At 31.2% G+C, this 21,774-nt stretch overlaps 1 long non-coding RNA gene across 1 annotated transcript in view; it reads left to right on the plus strand.

Moving 5' to 3' along the window:
- LOC139087461 (uncharacterized) overlaps positions 1-18,691 on the plus strand; it is a 51,497-nt gene extending 32,806 nt beyond the window's left edge. Inside the window, exons 2-3 of the long non-coding RNA XR_011544128.1 lie at positions 11,774-11,875; positions 14,600-18,691. This is a non-coding gene — a long non-coding RNA (uncharacterized lncRNA). The remainder of the gene's footprint in view (positions 1-11,773; positions 11,876-14,599) is intronic.
- Positions 18,692-21,774: the final 3,083 nt, after the last annotated feature.

Consider the following 21,774-nt stretch of genomic DNA (forward strand, 5'->3'; position numbering starts at 1 on the left):
ATTTTGGATCAATTAACCAGATTGGGTTATCCCAGTATAAGTGGTTGCAGATACAACTAGCTTTAAACGTCATCCAAAAGAAGTCATTCATCGTAATTGATCAGTTATGCTACCAAACTAGGCAGTAAGCCAAGCCACAGCTCATCCAAGTCACCCAGTCACAATTTCCCTTCTCATTCTTCTCCATATCTCAAAATACCAGCTATTGCAGCTAGAATACAAAAATAAGAAACAGTAAAGAAGCAAAACAGTTTATTAAATTGGACATTTGCATTCGTTAAGGAGTTCCTTTTTTTTCTCTACAATATATAATGAAATGATGATCTGCAAACAGCAAAAAGGAATGGAATTGGAAGCTATGAGCTTGAATTTTCGTTTAAAAGAACTGAATCGTTTTATATTTCCGTCGAGAATGTAAAAATGGCACTCATGATGATGATGAAGTTTATAAAATATATAATATTATTATGATACATTTGCTAAACTTTCTCGTATAAATATATGATGGATATAAACTTAAACGTCAACTTCTTCAAATTTCATCCTTCAAACAAGAGCTTTATAAGCTCATTCTTGTGTCTTTGTTGGTGGAATAAAAAATATCTCTGGCAACAGAAAAAAAGTCATTTCCAGCATCTGCTGCATTGATTTTAATGTCTTAATCTTGTTTGAGAAAAATTGAGGGATTTTTTTTTCTTTCATTCGTGCTTCTCGTGGCATTATTTTAATTTAGAATAAAAAAAAAGTTTAATAACAGCAGATTTTATGCTGTGCTGTTCTAATTCCCTTTTTTTAATAGAGTAAATTTAATTAAAAATTTCAATCTTGTTTTGTTTTTATGAACGGATGGGGGTTTTGCGATCTTTGATGTGCTTCACTGACTTAATGTGTGACAGATGATATGACTTTTCCGAGCGGCACTGCCATATTTAATTAATTACTAACTCATGTGGTCGATGGCCTATGTCAGTTGACATCTAAAGCTGATTCTATCGCTGACTGCTCTTTGGCAATTATCAAATGCTTCACAGAATATGAACTTCAGATGGATACGGCATCGATTTGGTGTTAATAGAAGAGCTTTATCGGAGTCATCTTACTTTGTATTGCTCGGGTTTTGAGTTGTTATTCTCCTTTGAGACTATTCAATGCTAAAGACATTGCAGACATTTCAAGACTTTTCGAAATTATTAAACGATTCTTGAAGAAACTCATAAACCTTAAAGTTGAAGACGCAAATGTCATCAAGGTAATTGAGTCTTCCTTTGCAATCACCAAATTTGTCCATCCAAATGTCAAACAAATATTTTCTTTCCTTAGCCTTAAGGTCATTAGTGGATGGACTATATTTGGATGAATATTCTAAACGAAGACGTGAATGTGTGTGTATTATGCGCGCACAATATGAGATTGTGTCATCAGCAGAGGGTTTGTGAGAAAAAGGAAGCTGAAGCTACAATATTTAGCATCTTGGATAAAAAAACATGCTTATGGAGTTGAGTCGAGTCGTCTTCGATCTTCAATTTCAAAATTCCACCTTGTCTAATGTTCTGACTACGCCACTGAACCCTGATATTTTCTTAAAGCCACACAGTAAAAAACTCACAAGCATTCTTACGATAAGAAGATCACAAAATTCCAAAAATATCAATTTTTCAGTACCGTCAACTTAAAAAAAGTACGCAACATAAATTTTACCATGACAAAAAATTTTTCATACCAAATCCGCATAAAGTCTTTCATTTTTATATCTTCAAAAATGTCACAGATTTCACAAAAAAAAAAAATATTAATGTTTGGGGCCAAAATCATGACTGCTTCTTAAAAGCTTCACATTCAAGTACAGATTTTCATAATTTAGAGTCAAATTAAAAAATATTTGTCAAATGTCAGTCACAAGAAATGCTCTCAAAGGCACCCAAAGTTCATAAGTTTGTCACTCAAGCGACATGTTTTAATTAACCACGTAAAGCGTTTCCGTGGAATGTCAAAAAAGTTAAGAAGATTTAATAAGAAGAAGGTTTTTTAATTTATTTTTATCCATTGCGCGTTGTTGCTTGGCTCCGCTAATTAGAAGCTTTGAATATATTTAAATTAATTTGAATTTCGGAAAAAATAAAGAAAATTTGTGAAGACTGATGCTTTATATTGTGTGCAAGGAAAAGAAAAGTTTCATGAATGGCAAAGAGTGGCACCGAATGGTGATTTATGCTAGCATAGAATATTATTTGATAGCGTGGGACTTTTTGGCTGTTGTAGAATTTTTAATTTTGTTATGATGAAGAGAGTTTGTTGATTTAAAATTAGAAGGGGAATAAAATTCAGCCAGAGATGGAATCTGGACATTGGCATCTACTGAAAGATGATTTTTGTTGATGTTAAGGATAAGGAGCTTAGGAATCATCTTTTGATTAGTTTTGATCCTGTCTTAAGTCGCCGTTATACTCACTTGATGCCGGATTCGGTTTAAATCCATAAAATATCAAGTCGACTTCAAGCTCTGATTTTGAGAAATCCGCTAATATTTACAGTCAATAAGTCCTAAACTACAGATCCACCAGCCGTTAACTTTGACTAAATCCCTTAAAATTCTCTCAGATTAAATCAATTAAACTTAAAGCATCAAAGTTGTACCAAATTTTTAAAAATAAAATCATCAAAAAGTCAAATTAAAATCCCCCAAAATCGCCTGTCTAAGACTTTTCTCACATCATCTTGAATTCCTTTAACATAAAGCAACAAATAGAAAATATTCTTTTGAATTTTCATCCATAAAATCAGAATAAGAAAATATTTTCATCCATTAAATTAAAGAAAATGGATAAAAAAATCTAAATCGAATAAAAAATCATTACGAGCATTTCCATTCTGTCTGCTAAGTACGATAGAATTGAAGTTAAAGCAAAAAATATGAGAGAATATTATCAAGCATGAAAAGGAAGCTGTTTAAACAAGACAAGATACAATGACTGTGTATATTTTTATACTGCATGACGAAAAGGAAGATAGGATGGAATGTGAGAAAATGTGAGCCACAAAAAGGGCCACGTAAAGATGAAAATATCTATTTTTGGTTTCTAAGACGTCAGCAGTAATTAAGGACACCACATAGTATAACCCATGTGAAAAGTGATCTTTCATGAGCCTCATCACATTTATACTTATCATGATACATAAGTATTTATAGCAGACTGATTAAATTATGTGGAAATGAAATGAGATTTTCGTCGGTCTGATAGAATATATATTTTTGCAATTCGATGAGTTTTATCGATAACAGACAAATTTGTTAACAGATTTTCGAGTGGTCGATCAAGCGCGAGTGGAATTGAAGAAGCTTTAAGTGTTTTTATTGTATTAAAGAAGATGTTTGAATAAGACCAAGTGGTTAATCGGTCATTAATCCGACACCAGGTCATCGTGATTATGACTTGGTATCGGATATGACTTAAATTCGGCACCAAAAAAGTGTCACGCAAGCTCTCCGGACACCAGGCCATCGTAACTCTGACTTGGTATCGGATTCAACTTAAATCCGATACCAAATCAGTGTCACGCAGGTTTGGTTTGAATTCTGCTTCAAGTCAGAGTCACGCAATGACAGGTGTCGGATTATATATCAATTTTGGATTGGGTCGGGTCGGGTTGGTTAACTTGAGCAATTTTTGATGATGTTGAGTCAATCAATGGGATTCTCTAGCAATTTTGAGGCTACAATTACTGATTTTGGCAATAATATCGCAGTTTGTATTCAATTAGACCATTACGGTTGAGTTGATCTCGATGTTCTAGTAGCGCAGTCATAAATTGAAGACTTTTTCCCAAACGAGGGTGCTGAGCGTTTGACTCCCTGCAATAACCCCCACGGATGTCCATCCTTCATCCACAAAACTCTAATTCACGTCCATCAATCTCAAAAAAACTTGATCAACAAATTTCATGGGAAAAAAATCGTGCATGCCACCGATAAAAAAAAGCTTATTGCCTTTTCAGCAATCATGTCTCACCCTTTGCTGTTATCCCATTTAACATGAAAGATGAGATAAGCAAAATAGATAAAGGAACTAAAGTCACGTGGATGTTGTTTTTGGATATTTTAAGGCAAAAAACAGAATTGATGGCAATTTTCGAGATTTTTGTGCTTATTCTCAGCTTTTTTTAAAATGAATAATGCCTCAGGTCTTGAGCTTGTTGGAATAGAAGTTGAGAAATGTAAAACTCATGCAACATCAATGACATCGTTTGAACTTTACATGAAAATTATACATTTTAGTAAGCAATTTTCAATTTTCATCGTTTCATGGATTTATGCATGAAATAACATTGTATATGACTTTGCCTTTTATTGCACTTACTTCCCATCCATGACTACATTTATCATTTAATAATGTCACAGCATTTGCTTATTGTCGCGTATACGATAAATTTATGTTAACAAATTACAACAAAATGGTACGAATTGTGTGCTGGTTGTCTTGTGCTGATGGTGCGAATTTTCATGTTAAAGATAAATTTATATAATCGATTAAAGATGTAAAGATGTTGTACAGATGTGAGTGTTGGATGCACGTTTGGGGATTCTGTTTGAGTTGGGTGTGGAGTTGGATTAGTTGGGGATTGTTGGGGATGTTTGGGTTATTCAGGTAGTTTGTCCTAATTTAGATGATATAATTTAATTCAGCAAACTAGCCTTAATTCAGCATACTAACCTTAATTCAGCAAACTAACCTTAATTCAGCATACTAACCTTAATTCAGATAACTAACCTTAATTCAGCAAACTAATTTTAATTCAGCAAACTAACCTTAATTCAGTAAACTAAGCATAATTCATCAAATCAAGCTTTATTCAGCTAGCTAAGCTTAATTCAGAAAATTCAGCATTTTCAAGCCAATTCCTAAATTTCAATAGATTCATTGCAACTAAGCTAACTTACTAGTATATTCTGAATTATTCATCAAACCCAAATGAATTGATCTTCCTTACTTACCCCAAAATACATCCCTAAATAGACACATGCATGCAACATCCAAGCTACAATAATAATACATTCATTATCCCCCATGACATATTGCAAATTTAAGAATATAAAACTCAGCTACTAAGTGTTTTCCTCATGATACAATTTTATTAGACGAAGTTTAACATGACAAACTTCCTGCATGTCTCGTGTTCATTTCATTTAACAAAATTTTTTTTATTTCGATAGCAAAATTTTACAAGAACATTTAGCAAATGTTAAAGTCTTGTTCGAACAATAAAGCATGAGTTTTTTTATATTTTATTTTAAAATATTTTTTTACATCCCCGAGAAGTTCGCCCGACAGTTATGTATGTGTGCATAGTCGAATGAATCCAAAAAAAATCTTGTAAAAGAAAAAACCGAACTTCCTTTTTTTGTTTCAACCCTCGAGGGTTTTATATTGCCAGTAATTAAAGTATGTTGCATGGGATGGATATGGAAATAAGTACGATGAGAGAATAAATGGCCATAAGCACTACAACATCAGCAAACATGCTCTGTATTCTGTCAAATGGATTTCAAAAAAAAGCTCTCTTTTTTTGCGGTTCTTTTGCGGTATACGCTTACTGTTAACCGCAGGAAAAAAAACTCTCATTCGGTTATTTACTGCAAGCATCAAATTTGTGTAGTGCATGGAAAGATTTTGGCATGGATGAGAAGGTTTCTCGCCTTTTTACGGTCTGATGATGCAAAAGTATTGCGATGCAGTAACATTTTTACAGTCTGACACTGAATTAGTAGATGTTTTTGGGAAATTAGGGGAAAAAAATCTATATCCACATCTAAAAAGCAGCATAATTGCGTGATTTTTGGTTTAAGGATCCCTAACAAGCAGCATAATCGCTTAAAAAAGAGTGTCCTTTAGTATACAATAGAGCGATTCCATGAGTGAAAAAAATTTGTCTTAAAAGTTTTTTATGAATATTTCTTTAATTAACTACTTTTACCCCAATGTTATGAACTTATATTATGTATTATTGTAATATTTAACCACAAAAATAACAAATTCACTACAAAGAGGCATATAACAAAAGATTTTTCCGAAAAACTAAACTTAATCGGTTAACTTTTCGTAAATTTCTAAATTTTCAATTGTCAATATTTCCTTAAGTATACATTTTCGTGTGATAAAATTACACAAAATACATTTGAAAACGCCTAGGCTTTGTATTTATATCTTATTTGTGCCTGTAACTACTGCAATTAAGGAGAAAATTGAAGAAAACACAACTTAATCGGTTAACTTTCGACCGATTATTGCAAAACACAAAACACATTTTTTGCCATAATTAAGCTATGTTAAGATCTTTAAACACTAAAAACACATTTAAAATAGAAAAATAATCCTAAATGTGTTTCAAAAGTTAACTAAAAATGCATAACTTAAGAGAAAAATGAATACAAAGTTTTGTACTAAAAATTTTTCAGTTACGTTTACTCATGGAATCGCTCAATAGCCGATGTCAGTGAGCAAGCTCCATATCTGTTCAGGGACTAAGTTTGTGTTTAAAAACTTCAAAGTCGAACTTTGTTGGAAGTTTAAAGCTTACAATCGAGTCACACATATGAGAAAGGCTGTGCCATAGAGCTTTTAAGGCTACGTCAAGCCTCTTTTATTAACACAAAATGGACTTTGCTTAAATTTAGCAGCCCTATAACTGCCAAGGAGGTTTAACGGAGCCTTTTAAATGTTGACGGACCCTATTCAAGCAAAGAGACCACTTTTAGGTACCGAACTGTTCTTTATGTACCATTAAAGCATCGTCTTTGCCTTTTAGTGGAATCTTCTTCATTTGTGTCGGATATAAAGTATCATTTCTATAATTATACGCTATTTAGCATGTCTAATTGCGATTATAGCTTATTCGAGGAATTAATGGAATGAATACAGTAAAAATTGTCAATTTTTGTATGAAAAGCAGCCACTTCAGTCGCTTCTAATAACCAGCACTTAAAAGTTAGACAAAAAAGCCAACACACAATTTCAAAAAAATTTAAATAATTCACGTTAAAGCATCAATTTACAACTCCATTAAGGTTTTATATTACATCATGCGTTAACCTTATTATTTACCCCATTAATGTTGGATCTTAAATTTTTAATAATTAAGGATTTCAAAGAAGTTAAAAAACATGAACGTAAAGAAAAATATTACACAAAAAAATAAAAAATTCGATGAAATAAACATCATTAAAATTCTAAAATGGAGGTAAAAAATTCTCATTTTACATTGGATGTTGCTATGATCCTGTTTAATGTGAGATGGAAAAAATTAATGAGGCAGATGAAGCCTTTTCTTTAATGATTTTTTCTTACTTTCTCGGTCAAGTGTGAGAAATTTTTTAGTAAGTTTTCGTTTTGTGAGAATTTTTATATTTTTAAGGGTTTCATTAGAATAAAGATTCACTTCAAAAGGCTTGAGTGTGTCTTCAGGTCAGTTTTGAAAAGTATTTGAATAATTCTCTTAGTGCACTTTGAGTTGAAGATGCTTTTCGACTTCTGAAGATGGCAAATGGGGTAATTCTCGTTAATTTACATGAAGAGTCTACATATTTGAATATTATATTTTATATATAGCCTTAAATTATGTAAGACATCGATTCTGGTCGATGTGGCTCGATGGTGGAACGGCTCAACACTTCTGTATCTAATTATTACTATACTGACCCTAAGAACATGGGTTCGAGACTCAGAATCATTCATAAGTAGTAGAAACTCGTTCTTATTTAGAATACAGGCAATAATGTCATCAAATGAGTGGCTTTGATCCAATTATAAGCTGTAGATTGTACTAAAGGTTGAGGTCAGGAGCACCCTCACCCATTAAACAATTATTAGCCGTGAATCACCTTACCTAACAGGCAAAAATATCACCTTTAGGTACCGCAGTGGTATTTCTGTACCATGAAAGCATGCTCTTTGTCTGTCAGGACCTATTGCAGCTCTAGACCTCGATAATTTGAGCTTTCTACAAATAGAATACTTTATTCAAAACTTACTACAAACTTGACCCGTCTACATTAATTTTTCATATTTCATATTTCACCTTAAGTAGATGAACACTTTTTCAGCATTATCATGAAAAAAATCAGTTTAATAAATTCAAGTCTGATCCTTTCATTTCAATTCATTACAATTTTATTAAACACGTTACAACCCTTTTCAATTTGAAGTAATTTAAAATTCCAAAACAGATTCCAGATCTCTTGAATTTTGACATTAAGAGAAATGCTCCCAAAATTTTCAAATATTAATATATTCTATGAAATTCATTATTGAAAGGCATTCTTTGAGTTATGAATCTTTCCAAAAATGATCAAAAATTCCGAACATATATTTGCCTCAATCTGACAACCTCTTGGAAATTGTTTATTAAGTTTTATCACACAAAAACACAATAATAATCCTTAATGCTGTTACAATTCATTTATTGATGGATTATCGGTAAATGACGTCAAAAATCAGAAATTTCTCAGCTTGCCTGACTCTCTATGTAATGAAATATTCAACCAGAGACTCCCACACACCCCCTAACCTCCCCATATCCACTAAATGTTCAACATCATCATCCACCGACCCCAAGAGAGATAAAAATGATTATGACTAGAATCATAAAAAGACCTGATATTGATCATCTAAATGTCCTTTAAGTGAAATTACATTGTTTTTCTGCTTCTCTCTTGAAAGTCATTCAGATGAAATAATTCGTGAACGAAAGACATTTATCATACGATGATGCGTTGAATTATGTAATGTTATAGGCGAGAATATTTTATGCAATGTCCTCGGAGCAACACGCAATTGGATGTTTTATTATGAATGGAGAGTAAATGATGAATGAGGGGAGGTAGATGGACTGACGCAATTTTTCGGATGGTGTAACATATTTTTTGGGGAAAAGATAGAATTTATGAGAAGAATGACCTGAGGGCTTGAGTTGATTGTCTGAAAAGTTTCTTTATTTTGTTCATATAAAATTCATTGTGCTTTAGTGACCTTGAGGGTAATCATGAACATCTACAATATCATTATGATGATATTATTAAGATTTTATTAAAATTTAAATCAATTTGATGTTTAACGTATTTTTAAAATTTGAATATTAAATTTTCTCTCACTTCGAAAAGTTTTCTGATGATTTTGGGTTCAAATCGATAGTTTTTAATAGTTTTTCAATGGATTGAACATTAAAAAAGTAGCAAAAGTGAACCAAACTAACTGAAACAATAGAAAACTTCATTATTCTTTCATAATTCCAATAATATCTTAGGAAGTCAACCACTTTATACTCTTAACCACGTAATAGAGATTAAGCTGTGTGTTGTTTTATAACTTGACTTCATAGCGGTCTAGTAAATCTCACAGCATGAAATCAAATTCAATGACTGAAGTGAAGTCCTTCATATTTAATAGAATTTTCAATTCTTTTTATCTCAATTTCTCTCATTTTCTTTTTATAAAATAGAATTTGATATTATCTATTGTTTAGTTCTTACTAAGTTTCTCAACATTACTTTTCATACTCAAATTATTGGCAATTCAAGTGAGAAAAAGGAACTAAAGATCTTTTCCTTTGATGTTTATGAGACACAAAAAAGTAAGAAAAATGGTTTCAAAGAATGAATATGAAGTCTTACAAATTTCAACTTTATATTGAATCTAAATGTTTGAGTTCTAATATTTTCAAGGGATGTGTAGTCTTTGATCGTAATCTGGGGTGAAGCTTGATATTGTTCATGGTTGGGAGAAGGGTTTGAGCGTTGAACAATTGACTCAAACATCTCGGATTCGAACCTAAGGAGAGTTTAGTTGGATACGAGTGCTTTTTCAAGAAAAACTCTAATAAATTGGAATTTTATTTCCAAAAAAGGAGAGGGATCAAGATGGGGTATTGGGGTTCAATACGTTTTCCGGAATACGTCTCATAACCTGATGCTAAAGATATATTTTTTGCAAATTTTAAAGAGCTAATAAGAAAAAAATTTTAAAGCTTTTGAATTGATTTCAACTTTTTGGGTCAATATATCCAACAATATCCAGCCAGTTAGACTCACACCATATTTATTAAAATCCATTCTAATCAAAAAACTTATCCTCCCTAGACATATCTTTTTCTTATTCATTACTCGATCCTACGAAAAAAAAGGCGAGTAGATTTGCTACGTGATTCACATATTTTCTCTGTTCTTTACGGCAACAACAACAACAAATAATCAACTTTTACTTAAATCAACCTTTTTTCCTTCATATCCTTTCGTTTATAAAAGTCTATGAAAATTGTTGTCAAATTGGTAAAAAAAATTCCAATTGAGACATAAAGACAACATCCTTCAAAATGTTGATGGAAGAGTGTGAGGGGGGATAATTGAGATGCGGTCATTATGGATTGATGGATGGAGCGCTGTTATATGGGTTAATTTGCTAATTAGACTTTTATAAAAGTTTTACATTGATTTGGACTAGATTGTTGATGAAATATGATTGTTAAGGATGTTTGAGGAAATTTTTCGATCCATGTCAATGATGTCTCCACTTCAAAAAGTTTTTTGGACAATATTCTTTAATTAAGCAATTTTAGGATGAGAAAATTGATTGGAAATGTCAAAAAAAGTGGCACAGACATTAAGTTTAAAGAAAATTTGGCAAATCATCACCTAACTCCCACAAATATCACTTAAACATATCAACACAGTCTTTTTCTTATTCTATCTATCCATTTATTCATTAATTGAGTGAAAACACTACAAAAAGAAGCAGAAAAATTCCTCTGATTAATGCTCATTTCTGTTAGACAAGAAGGAACAAATTTATGTGTGAATCAAGAGTCCTCATCTTGACTTCGTCAATTATTATTTTCACTTTCATGCTGGTTTTGTTATTGTTGTCATGTTTACGTTTCATTTTGTTGGCTTGCTTGTGAACGAGAGTAAAAAGGAATCTTAATTACAACGATTAATTAAACGAAATGAATTCTGGAAATGAAAACACAAAAAAATGCGAACGAAGAAATGACGAGAGAAAAAAAATTTAAGTGTATTACTAATGAAAGTGCCTTTTTTGTGGATATAAAGAGCACTAAAAATAAAGCAAATTAAAACACAAAAAAAAAGTCCTTAATTAATAAAGTTGGCATAACAATAATTCTTTCTTTCTTTCATTGAACTTACAAAGAATAATATTGATCAATTTACTTGTGATACAATAAGTAATTTTGGATTCTTTGGATTTTTATGACATGAAAGGATTGTTAATTTACCTTATTAATATATCAAAATCTTTAGAAAAGTTTTTTGTGAGATTCTTTGTTATTTTTATGACGTTAAACTGTTGAATTGGGGAAATATTAAGGTTGCTGAATTGCAAATTGAGTGAAATTTGAAGATTTTTATTTAAAAGCGCTGAATTTAGCTCATTTGATTATGAATTAGCTGAATTTAGCTCATTTGAGTATGAATTAGCTGAATTTAGCTCATTTGAGTATGAATTAGCTGAATTTAGCTCATTTGAGTATGAATTAGCTGAATTTAGATCAATTGAGTATGAATTTAGCTCATTTGAGTATGAAATAGCTGAATTCAACATTTTAAAACCCTTACTACCTGCAATTAGTACCAATTAACTCAATAAGTACCTTAAAATACCAATAATTTCACACAAAACTTCCTCCAAAGCAACAATCCGCACTAATTGGTAAATCATTATTGCAATAATTAATCTTTGTTTGTATTTTTTCTCACATCTATTTTTAGAATGCGCGAATTCATAGAGGAGAACGAGAAAAACGATCCACTTATTCATGCAGTTGATAAGAAAAATAATCCATGGGCTGAGAAAGGAAAATGCTCGATTATGTAAATTAATTTTCTATCTATGCCTGTCTATATAAATGTTAATCTCTATCTAAATTAATTTAATATCATCTTTTTTTTCTGTCTATGTGCATGCCTTAATAAAAAAATTATTTTTTGTTAATTATAATTTCACATAATTTCATTACGTGAGAGCGATGAGAATGTGAAACACTGAATTTTTATTAGTGGGGGTTCGTTCGTAAATTACGTATGGCTTAGTAAGATGATCAGGGGTTGATTACAATTTTGTTAAAAATTTAGAATTCGGTCAAGAACTACAGGTCTGTATTTTCTGCATTTTAGATTTATAGACCTGCATTTTCCGATTGTACCTTCGACTGAAAGTTCGTTCAAGGCTGCAGATGAATGCTTTTTATCTGTTATCCTTCAATTTTGACGAGCCGCTGGACGAATACTATAATAAATTTGATTGTATTTCAGAATTTTGTTGCAAATCGTTTCGAGTAAAGGAATAGAGCTGAGTCTATAAAGGCTGTCAATTTTTGCGTCACGTAATTTACGAATGTTCCCTATCTTGATTATATTTTAGTATAATTGTAAAATTAGTATATATATATTTTTGGGGTATTTTCATACAGTTAATTGAAGCAATAAAGACTGTGAATTTGAGCTTAATAAGAAGACAATTCCGAACGGCACAAGGTGGTGAATCGCATTTTTTGTTGTAAAAATTTGTCAAAATCAGCCTTGACGAAGGATTACCTAAGGTTTTCCGAAGTCTTGGTCTAGACAAATTATCGGAAAATTCTCGAGGCCGATACCAAGACTGCCCGGGAAGTCTCACTCTCGGTCTCGGTCTCGGCATCGGGAACTCTCAGTCTTACCGTTAATTCGATTATGTACGGTACCTTAGTGGATGCATTGTGCTGTTCGAATAAACAATGCTAATTTCAAGCTTAAAATCTAAATTAATTTTGAAAATCTTACTGAATTCACTTGCTGAGTTTTGTTGAGTTTTTAATGAAATTTAAAGCCATAACTCGAAGTTGACTCGAATTTTGTTTAAAGTCAAGTCAAATCTAGTCGATATCCATATAAAAACCGAGTCGACTTCGAGTTCTGTTTAAGCAAATCTAACAAAATCTTCCAAACTTAATGAGCTTATCATGCAATTCAGTTCGACCATTAAGTTCATTAACCTTAAAAACATATTTATCCATTCTAAAATTTTGCATTTTGCATTCAATTTATCAATTAAGCAACGACAGCTTAATGAATGATACTGATACAAACATTTGTTGTTTTCGTAAACAAAGTAGATGCTTAATGCTTTCAAAGCTGCTTTAAATCTCATTTGTTAGCAAGCTGTATCATTCCTTCTGTTTATTTATTCATTAAATCAGACGAAGATGTGAAAAAAGAGGGTAAAAAAAACTTTTCAATTTTCACAAAAATTATTTAATTTATATTTCAAGAACAGTCTTCTTGTATGAAAATACGTCAATAATGATATTTAATTTAAATTAATTTAATTTGTTAACAGGAAGTGGATGTGGAAGACATAAACAATATTTTGAGATGATTTACTTAAGTTTTTCACTTTTAAAATTGTTTAAGCTTCACTCAAATATTTTTTTCCATTAAAAAAACTTTCACCGCACTTCCTGTAACATTTTCTTCTTATACTTTTAATCATTTTATGACAAGTTTGGTTCTTATTTCTTGAGTGTGAGTTTCTTTCCGACATACTTTATTACTTGATTTACATTTTGTTAATTAACTCTATATAATATATTATTTGCATATAAAATTGTACTTTTTATGTAATCAGATGAAACGAGTAAAGGAAAACATAAAAAGTTGTGATTAATGTTGCAAAAAAAATGATTTTTTTCTTTTTTTTTCTTGTGCTGGTTTTTAAGCGTGGTTTTATGGATGTTTGAGAAGTCAGTCATGTGGCCTTGTTTTGTAAAATTTTTAAAAATTTGAAATATAAGTTGAATTATTGCTCAATTGAACTAACCCATACCTGATATGGTAAGGTGACGCATTTGAACCAACTCATGCCTGGGATGGATACTTGAACCAACTCATACCTGGAATGGTGAGGTGGAGGCAGGAAGAAGTTGGTAGCAAGCATCCTCAGTTCCCTACCTACTTCTGGTTTGGTACAGTACGTTATAACTACACCTTTATCTACACTCTGGTACCTGCCCATACTAAATATAGTAACTTAGAACACTTGAACTAACCCATACCTAGTTTGGTAATGTAGTGCACTTGAACCAACTCATACTTGGTATGGTAAGGTGGCGCACTCAAACCAACCCATACCTAGCATGGTAAGGTGGTACTCTAATATCTACCCACATCTAATCCTTACCCAAACCTAGTATGGTATAGCGATACACATGTCATATACCATACTCAGTACAAAAGAACTCAATAATTGAGCTCAATCCAATTTGACTCATCCATGTGTATTTTGACATCACTTCTTCTCCAACATCCATAAAAAATACGCTCCATACTATCTTTTTACTTTACAGATACTTTTATGTTATTTATTTAATTTCCTTAATAGCATGATTCATTTCTTCTTATTTTAAATGATAAATTAATCAATTAATCAACTTTTGAAAGCTTTTTGCTTTTGCTTTTCATTTTCCATTTCTGCATGATACTCGCTGAGTAATCAGCTTGCATGTGAATTTCAAAAAAAAGTTAATCAAAATTTATAAAATTTACTTTTTTATCTTTCAGTTAAATAATCTTCTTAATTGTAATTGCCAAAGCATTTAAACTGTTTTGTAAAAATTTTTATTGGTTTTGGTTCATGTTCAATTATTACGATTGGAGAAAATGGCTGAAGGCGAGCATTCGATATACAATAGGCAACGTAGCATTTGTTGTAGGAAAGTTTTTTAATCGACGAAAATATAATTAATTGCATTGAAATAATTTAAATAACATAATATGGATTGAAATAGATGACAAAAAACTGCAAATAGGAACAAAATATGCGAAAAATATTTGGATTAAGATTTATAAATTTTTCAGCAAATTTTTTTCTTCATTTCTTTTTCTTACCAACAAAAGGAGATTATAATTAAGTATAAAAAGAAATAAATGAATAAGTGCGTTGAATTTATATAAATGAAATTATAAACAAAAAATTTAAAAAAATGAATACATTTGCTTTTATGTAATTAATGTTGGTGTGCTTATGTTATTTCATACAACATGATTTATTTATGTGGCAAAATATGCATTCAAGTGCATCTTCAGTCAAGTAAATTAAATTGAAGTAAACTTAATGACAGATTTTCAGTCAAATTTGATCACTAAAACTTGATAGTTATTTGCCAAATTAAGGGCTTTTCAACTGAATAATCTAAGTCAAAATAGTCAAATTTTGAAAATTATGAAATTGATTGAATCAAGTTAATTTCATAAATATGTAAGTTCAATGAATTCATAAATGATTTGTTGACATTCTTCAAGGCTTTTAATAGACTTATAAACAAAATAATTAATATGCATAGAAAATTCAAACCGAACAGCACAATGTGTTTTCATGAACAACGCTTTGTTGACGTGTTAACGATTAGATGCGTAGTTGTCATTACCCGAAACAGGCAGAGACCCACACTTACTTACTTTGCTGACCATGCAGATCAATTTTTATCCATGGCCTTTTTGAGATGGCACCTAAAGCTGGCCTTTTGTCTGTCATTAACAATACGAAGTGCAATACTGTCTCTATCGACAGTTTCCTTCGAGTTTTTGGGTTTTTCCATAAGCTAGGCTAAAATAATGCTACTCATAAATATACAAGATGAGCATGTTCATGAGCGTTGTTCTCAGTTTACTCTACCGAGTGGATAATTTGACACAATTTAAAGCTCATAACTAGGCCTGCTGTCGATTAATGGCACTTTTCTTCTACTTCTAGAAAAAAAATAAACTTATGTCATATTGGTGGAATCACTTAGTTAGGCCAGCTGTTAATGTTATAGCTCCAATTGAACCTGTTAAAGGTCAAGGGCTATAATTAACTAAATGAAATGGGTGATTTGCGTGTGCTATCATTAAAGTTGGAGAATATCAACTCTAGAGCTAGACTTAGTTGATTCTGCGTCTAGCTATTAACTAAGCATCAGAGGTTGAACTCGTCTCTGAACTTGTATGGAAAAGTCAACCTGGGTCGACTCGACTCTATATAAAATTCTAGTCGAATTCGAGATCTGCTAGGCATTATTCCATGATTGGCTATTCGGGTCTGGTTTTGATAGACACGCTTCGAGTACGCATTCGGCCACGCTCTTTGCCTACTAGAAGACGGCACCGCAAAAGCTAATGCCGATCCCATTTTAAGACATAAAATGCGGCTCACTCTATTGTGCCGCTCGGGCTCAGCTCATTTAAAATTTAAAAACAAATTTGTTCCTAAAACTCTCATATTTTTCGTCATTTTTGAATAAGAACTTCCTAAAATGACACGAGGCATATTAAATACTTTGCATATTTTTCCATCAACATATTTGAAAACATTGAACCCTTCGTTGTATGAAATGATGTGAACATATTGATTGACATATTTAAAGAAAAATAATAAATTTAAAAAAAAAGTTTAAAGCTTCTTGAGGCATAAACAAAAAAAAAACATAAACACAAATGATGTAAAAGTTGAAAAAAATCAAAAATCAAAAAAATGAGAAACGGAAGATGATGGATATTTGCTAAATACAGCCAAAAGAATTGCATTGACAATTTCATCAATTAGAGAAGAATTAATAAGATTTATTTGCTCCCCCCCAGATCAGAACATAACAAATTATGCACCCACAGTGAGCATCTAAAAGCGAGCGTCTAAAAGCAAATATATGCAATGCAACCTAACACACCAATAGCCTCTTATTCATTACATTTAATCTTAATCTACATCCTCTCTATCCACACACTCGATCAATCAATCCTTCCACCTCATTTTCAGTTCAATTTTTATTCAATATTTTTGATTGAGTTTGTAAATTTTTTTTTTGTGAATTTTGTGATTATCCCTCAGTTGATTTTTATCAATAGAATTTGAGACTTTTATACGCTATTATACTATAACAGAGTTGTTATTTGGGTGTAAACTGGTGTGAACATGGATTATTAAAATTGCACTGTAATGTGACTTTTTTGGAGGATATAGAGAATCGGTGATTGGATTTATAGTCTCGAACTAATTAGTATTACCTTCGAGTTATCTTAACAGGCACAGAGCATCCTTTCTAAGAGCTTGCTTACCTTAAATATAGTAGGTGGGCAATCTCAACAGCATTTCTATCAGTTTAATCTGCACTTGCTGGCACGTTCTTTGTCTGTTAGGGTTGACTATGTTACTGACTAAGATATTGAGTAATTCTTGATTCCTAGAGTTGGAATTGAATTCCTACAATGGGCTTACATCGGTTTATGTATCATTGGGAGTGCGATAGTACGGGAAGTATGGAAAATTAATAATTTATACATGTCACTTTGTCATATAGTGTCATATAGTGTCATATAGTCGAGTAACTCCCGATAACTCAGTTGTAGCAGCATGCAACCGGAAATCGTAGGATGTGAGTTCGATTACCACTCGAGATCTGTCGTACATTGTCAAATAAATTATCTAGGAATCGATCAAGTTGCTCAAAGTCGACTCGAATCTTATAAGGAGACGAACCGACTTAAGTCAAATTATCATACAAAATTAGAGTCATTTTCGAGCTCTGGTTGAAAGTTTTGGATAAAAAACACCAAAAAATCATTTAACCGATACTAATACCACCAAAACACAGAAATAAGCTACAATTCCTATGCAAAGCTAGAAATTGTCTCGAAGTTTGTATTTAGTTGAGTCGACTTGGGTGGATTTTTCCATACAAAACGACTTCCAGCTAAGATTCTATAATTACATCAAGATTCTCTCCTTTTATAAGTTTACACATTCAATACCAAAAACCAATTTAATTCATTTTGTCCAGTCATCAACTCATCAACTCTGTACTATGCTATATAAATAAAAAAACACACATTAAATTATTAGCAAATCACACATTAAATATGTGCAAATTTTTCCTCTGGAAAGATGCGCTACAAAAAAATTCTTTCAATTTTTCATGTAGTAATTATGAATCAGTTTTCAATTTCTATGATAATTGTAGTGAGTAAAAGAGTTTAATTTCACTTATTAAAATGAGAAAAAAATAGTAATTTTTAAGACAAAAAAAACCTATAAAATGAAAAAATTTCTTGGCTTTTAAATGAATTTTTGATAATCTATAATTTCCAATGAATCCAGCAAAAACAAAAATGTAAGGTCGTGTTCAATTGTTCTTAAAAAAAATAATAAATTAAAATGTAAAATAAATTACTTTTTTTTTTGGTCAAAAAAATAAAAATGCAGCGATAAAATTTTGATATTTAAAGCTGAACGAATGAGTTTTTAAGGATGCAAAAAAATAATGAAAACTGATAACATGTTGATGTATAAGATATAAGAATTATAAAAAACCCTAAACAAAAGATGATAAAAATGAGATCTAAAAAGTAAAACCCTAATGTTATATAATTAACAGCAGCACTTTACATGGACCACACTCAATATACGTTCATTGCATGTTTATCGAATTATCATATTAATTGCGTTTACTTCTATAATTTATTAAGCATATTTCAGGATAACAGATAAAGTATAAAAAATTTTGTGCGACCTTATTGCAGATCTAAATTTATTCACAAAAAAAAAAAGCATAAATAAAGTTTTGTTTTAAGTTTCAAAAATAATTTTCAACAAATTTTACTCAAATTTGTACTTAATATCTAATTGTAATGAGATAAAAATTCATTTAATGAAATTTAATAAAGATAAACATTAATTTAATTAAACAATATTTGAGGATTTTTTGCAGTTTTTGTTTTAAAAATTATTTAAGTATTCTTTCAGTAAATTTCTAGTTAAATTGTATAAATCAGAGCTCCATGTCTTGGAGCCATATATTGTATTTCGACTCGACGACTTAAAAAGTGAATCGACCCATATAAATTGATTATAGTGACTGATATTATTCCTTTCAGATTTACCGTTAAACAGAAATTTGAATCAATTTAGTCATCGCGGGAATCGATGTGTAAATTATATGAAGCGCCATCTTTGGTTCAATTGATTTACATAAATGGAATGGTTCATAACTAGGAATATTTTCAATTTGATGTGCATTCTATTATAGAATTTTTCAGTACTCAAAACCTTTCATAACTGAACTTTAAATTATTTAACTGGAATTTAGTCATTGCATCATCTGGAATTCAAAAATAGGATCTATCAAAGGCACTTTTTGAAACCATGTTTCTATAAGGAGCTTAGGTTAAAACAAAAATCTGTCCATCTGACTATAGCCAGTTCTGTTACCTAGTTTGTGCAAATTGTCTGTCCTTACGTTTGGTTCCTAAATAATTTATTACATTTTAGGCTCCCATTTCATTTTTTTTTCAACAGAAATAATATTTATTGGAATTTCAGCATTATTTTTTTTTTTTAATATTTAATGCATTTATCAACTCAAAGATGTCGCTAGTAATATTAAAATGCACTTTTTTTAACATTCCAGAATGGCAGGTTGTTATTGAAGATTTGTTTCATAGAAAACTGAAGATAAGAAGTCAACAGATGAATAGTCAGAAGAAGGATAACATCATCAATAAATCATCATAGATTAAATTTATAAAGGCAATCGCTGTCTTCAACTCCACAACCACAACTTGAAGTCGACTTGAATTTTGTATGGAGTCGAATCTACTCTAGTCGAAAATAAACATTAAAGGCATTGAACACAACATAAAAGAAACAAAATAAAGTTCCAAAATAATAACTTCAAAATATCTAACACATGATCTAAAAAAAAAATCATAAATTTTTCATTGCAGATATTCTTCAAAAATCCCTTTCAATCGGTAATCATGTCATGACTTATATAAGCTAACTGCTATAAGATCAACACAAAAAATAAAAAGTTTATAAAAAGAAAGAATAAGGATTACGATTCGCATTGGCATTTGGTGATGAAAACAAGAAAGGCGCAATTTCAACGAGCCAAAAAAAGAAAAGAAATAAGATATAAAGTTTAAAAGGAGTTGTAATGAGGTGATGACGCAGTTATCGATGAGTTCGGATGTTTAAATTCGGTATTGATGGATGTCAGTTGATGGCTTAAAGGAGCATATTTAGGATAAGGTTTCACAATGTCTTGGTCTCAATAAATTCTTGAGGTATTGAGACGAGATCCCTGACTACCCATGACTTACCGGTTAGTCTCGAGTATTTTTCGTGAAAAAATCTCAAAAACTCCCTAAATTGTAGAACATTAAAACTTTACTTTCTCCTGTCATTACGCTGAATGGCGGATAGTGTTCTGTTAACCCTTGCGTGAATAGGGTTAAAACTTATAAACATTAATATGTCTCGAGAGTCCCCCAAGAGCACAATCCATCAAACTTCATTTATCGCCATAAAATAGACCTAAAACAGTAGTCAAGGTGTCGCCAGGGAAAATTTGGCTACATCCAGTCAATCCGGCAATGTAACGGTACCCTAGTGACACCAATGTGCGGCTTAAGTCCAGAACAAACTGAACAAGACCATCAACTTTACTCAAAATAACTGCGAAATGATAACACAAAAAAAAGAAAGAAAAGAGAAAAAAAAGAAAATATAAAAAAAAAAATTCATGTGACCAGAATGTTTAAATAATACATTGTAGGATCGAAAATGGCAAAAAATAAAAGAATTTTTGCTCCTCGACTCTTTTATCTTTAAATATTTCCTTCCATCTTCTTTAATCTAAAATTAGAATTTCATTTTCTTCATTTTTTTTTTTTTTGCAATGACGATGATGAAAATGATTTATAGCTTGATTGTAGTATAGCATATCATATTATATGATATTACTCTCTTCCTTATGATATGGGGCAGGGGTGGGGAACCTTTGAGCTACGGCACATGTTGGTGGGAAGCCACAATTTATACTACAGATGGAAAACGACTTAAGGCATTTGGGAAACTTGTGTACCGCGACCCACAGGTTGTCCACAACTGCCATAAAGTATTCTTAGCAAAAACTTTACCTTCCATATTTTCTTATTTAGTTTTGAAATTCAATATACATCTCCAGAGCAAGTTTTCAATCTCACAAAAATTATGAAACTATCAGCATTCAATCAAAGTTTAATTTCTTCTATTTTCAAAGTCAAATCCTCATACATCGTCATGTTCCAACTCACTAGTCGTATAACTTTCAGTGTTAGAAAAAGTTTTTTTTGATTGCAACAGCATGTGCACTGATTGTAATATAGATGATGTTAATGAGAAACTTTTTTTTCTCTTTTTTTCGACGGTACGAATGAGAAATGCGTGTTGTGTCTCATTTTCCATAAGTATATCAGCAATGTATGCTCTAGGGTGGAATATTATATGGAAACATATTGTCAAGATGAATGAATAAGCATACAAGACTGTCTCCTACTTTTTTTTTTTTATTAAAGAATATGTGCAAATAATTTGATGAAATGTCCAACACTAAAATGATAAATTGTGATATGATTTGCTAGGGACACATGAAATAAAATAAAAAAAAGGATTTTTTTCCATAGATTTATATTTAGCTGCAGGAGTTTGAAAGGGTCACGAGGTCAAGAAATTTTATTCTGCAAATATTGCTTACAATGTATCATAAAAATCAGAATAAATTTTATCACTAAATGGTGACAAAAAAGACATATTCATCATAGTTGTAAGACGTGTTTATTTTGAGGGTATGCAGTACAGCATTTTTTGAAACGTATGTGATTGTGTGTGATTAGACTTCAATTGAGATATTTAGAATAGAAAGAGAAATGAACGAATATTT

Source organism: Chironomus tepperi, unplaced genomic scaffold (genome assembly GCF_022539635.2).
Source record: "Chironomus tepperi strain 1889 unplaced genomic scaffold, CSIRO-AGI_Ctep_v1 contig_123, whole genome shotgun sequence".
NCBI lineage: Eukaryota > Metazoa > Arthropoda > Insecta > Diptera > Chironomidae > Chironomus > Chironomus tepperi.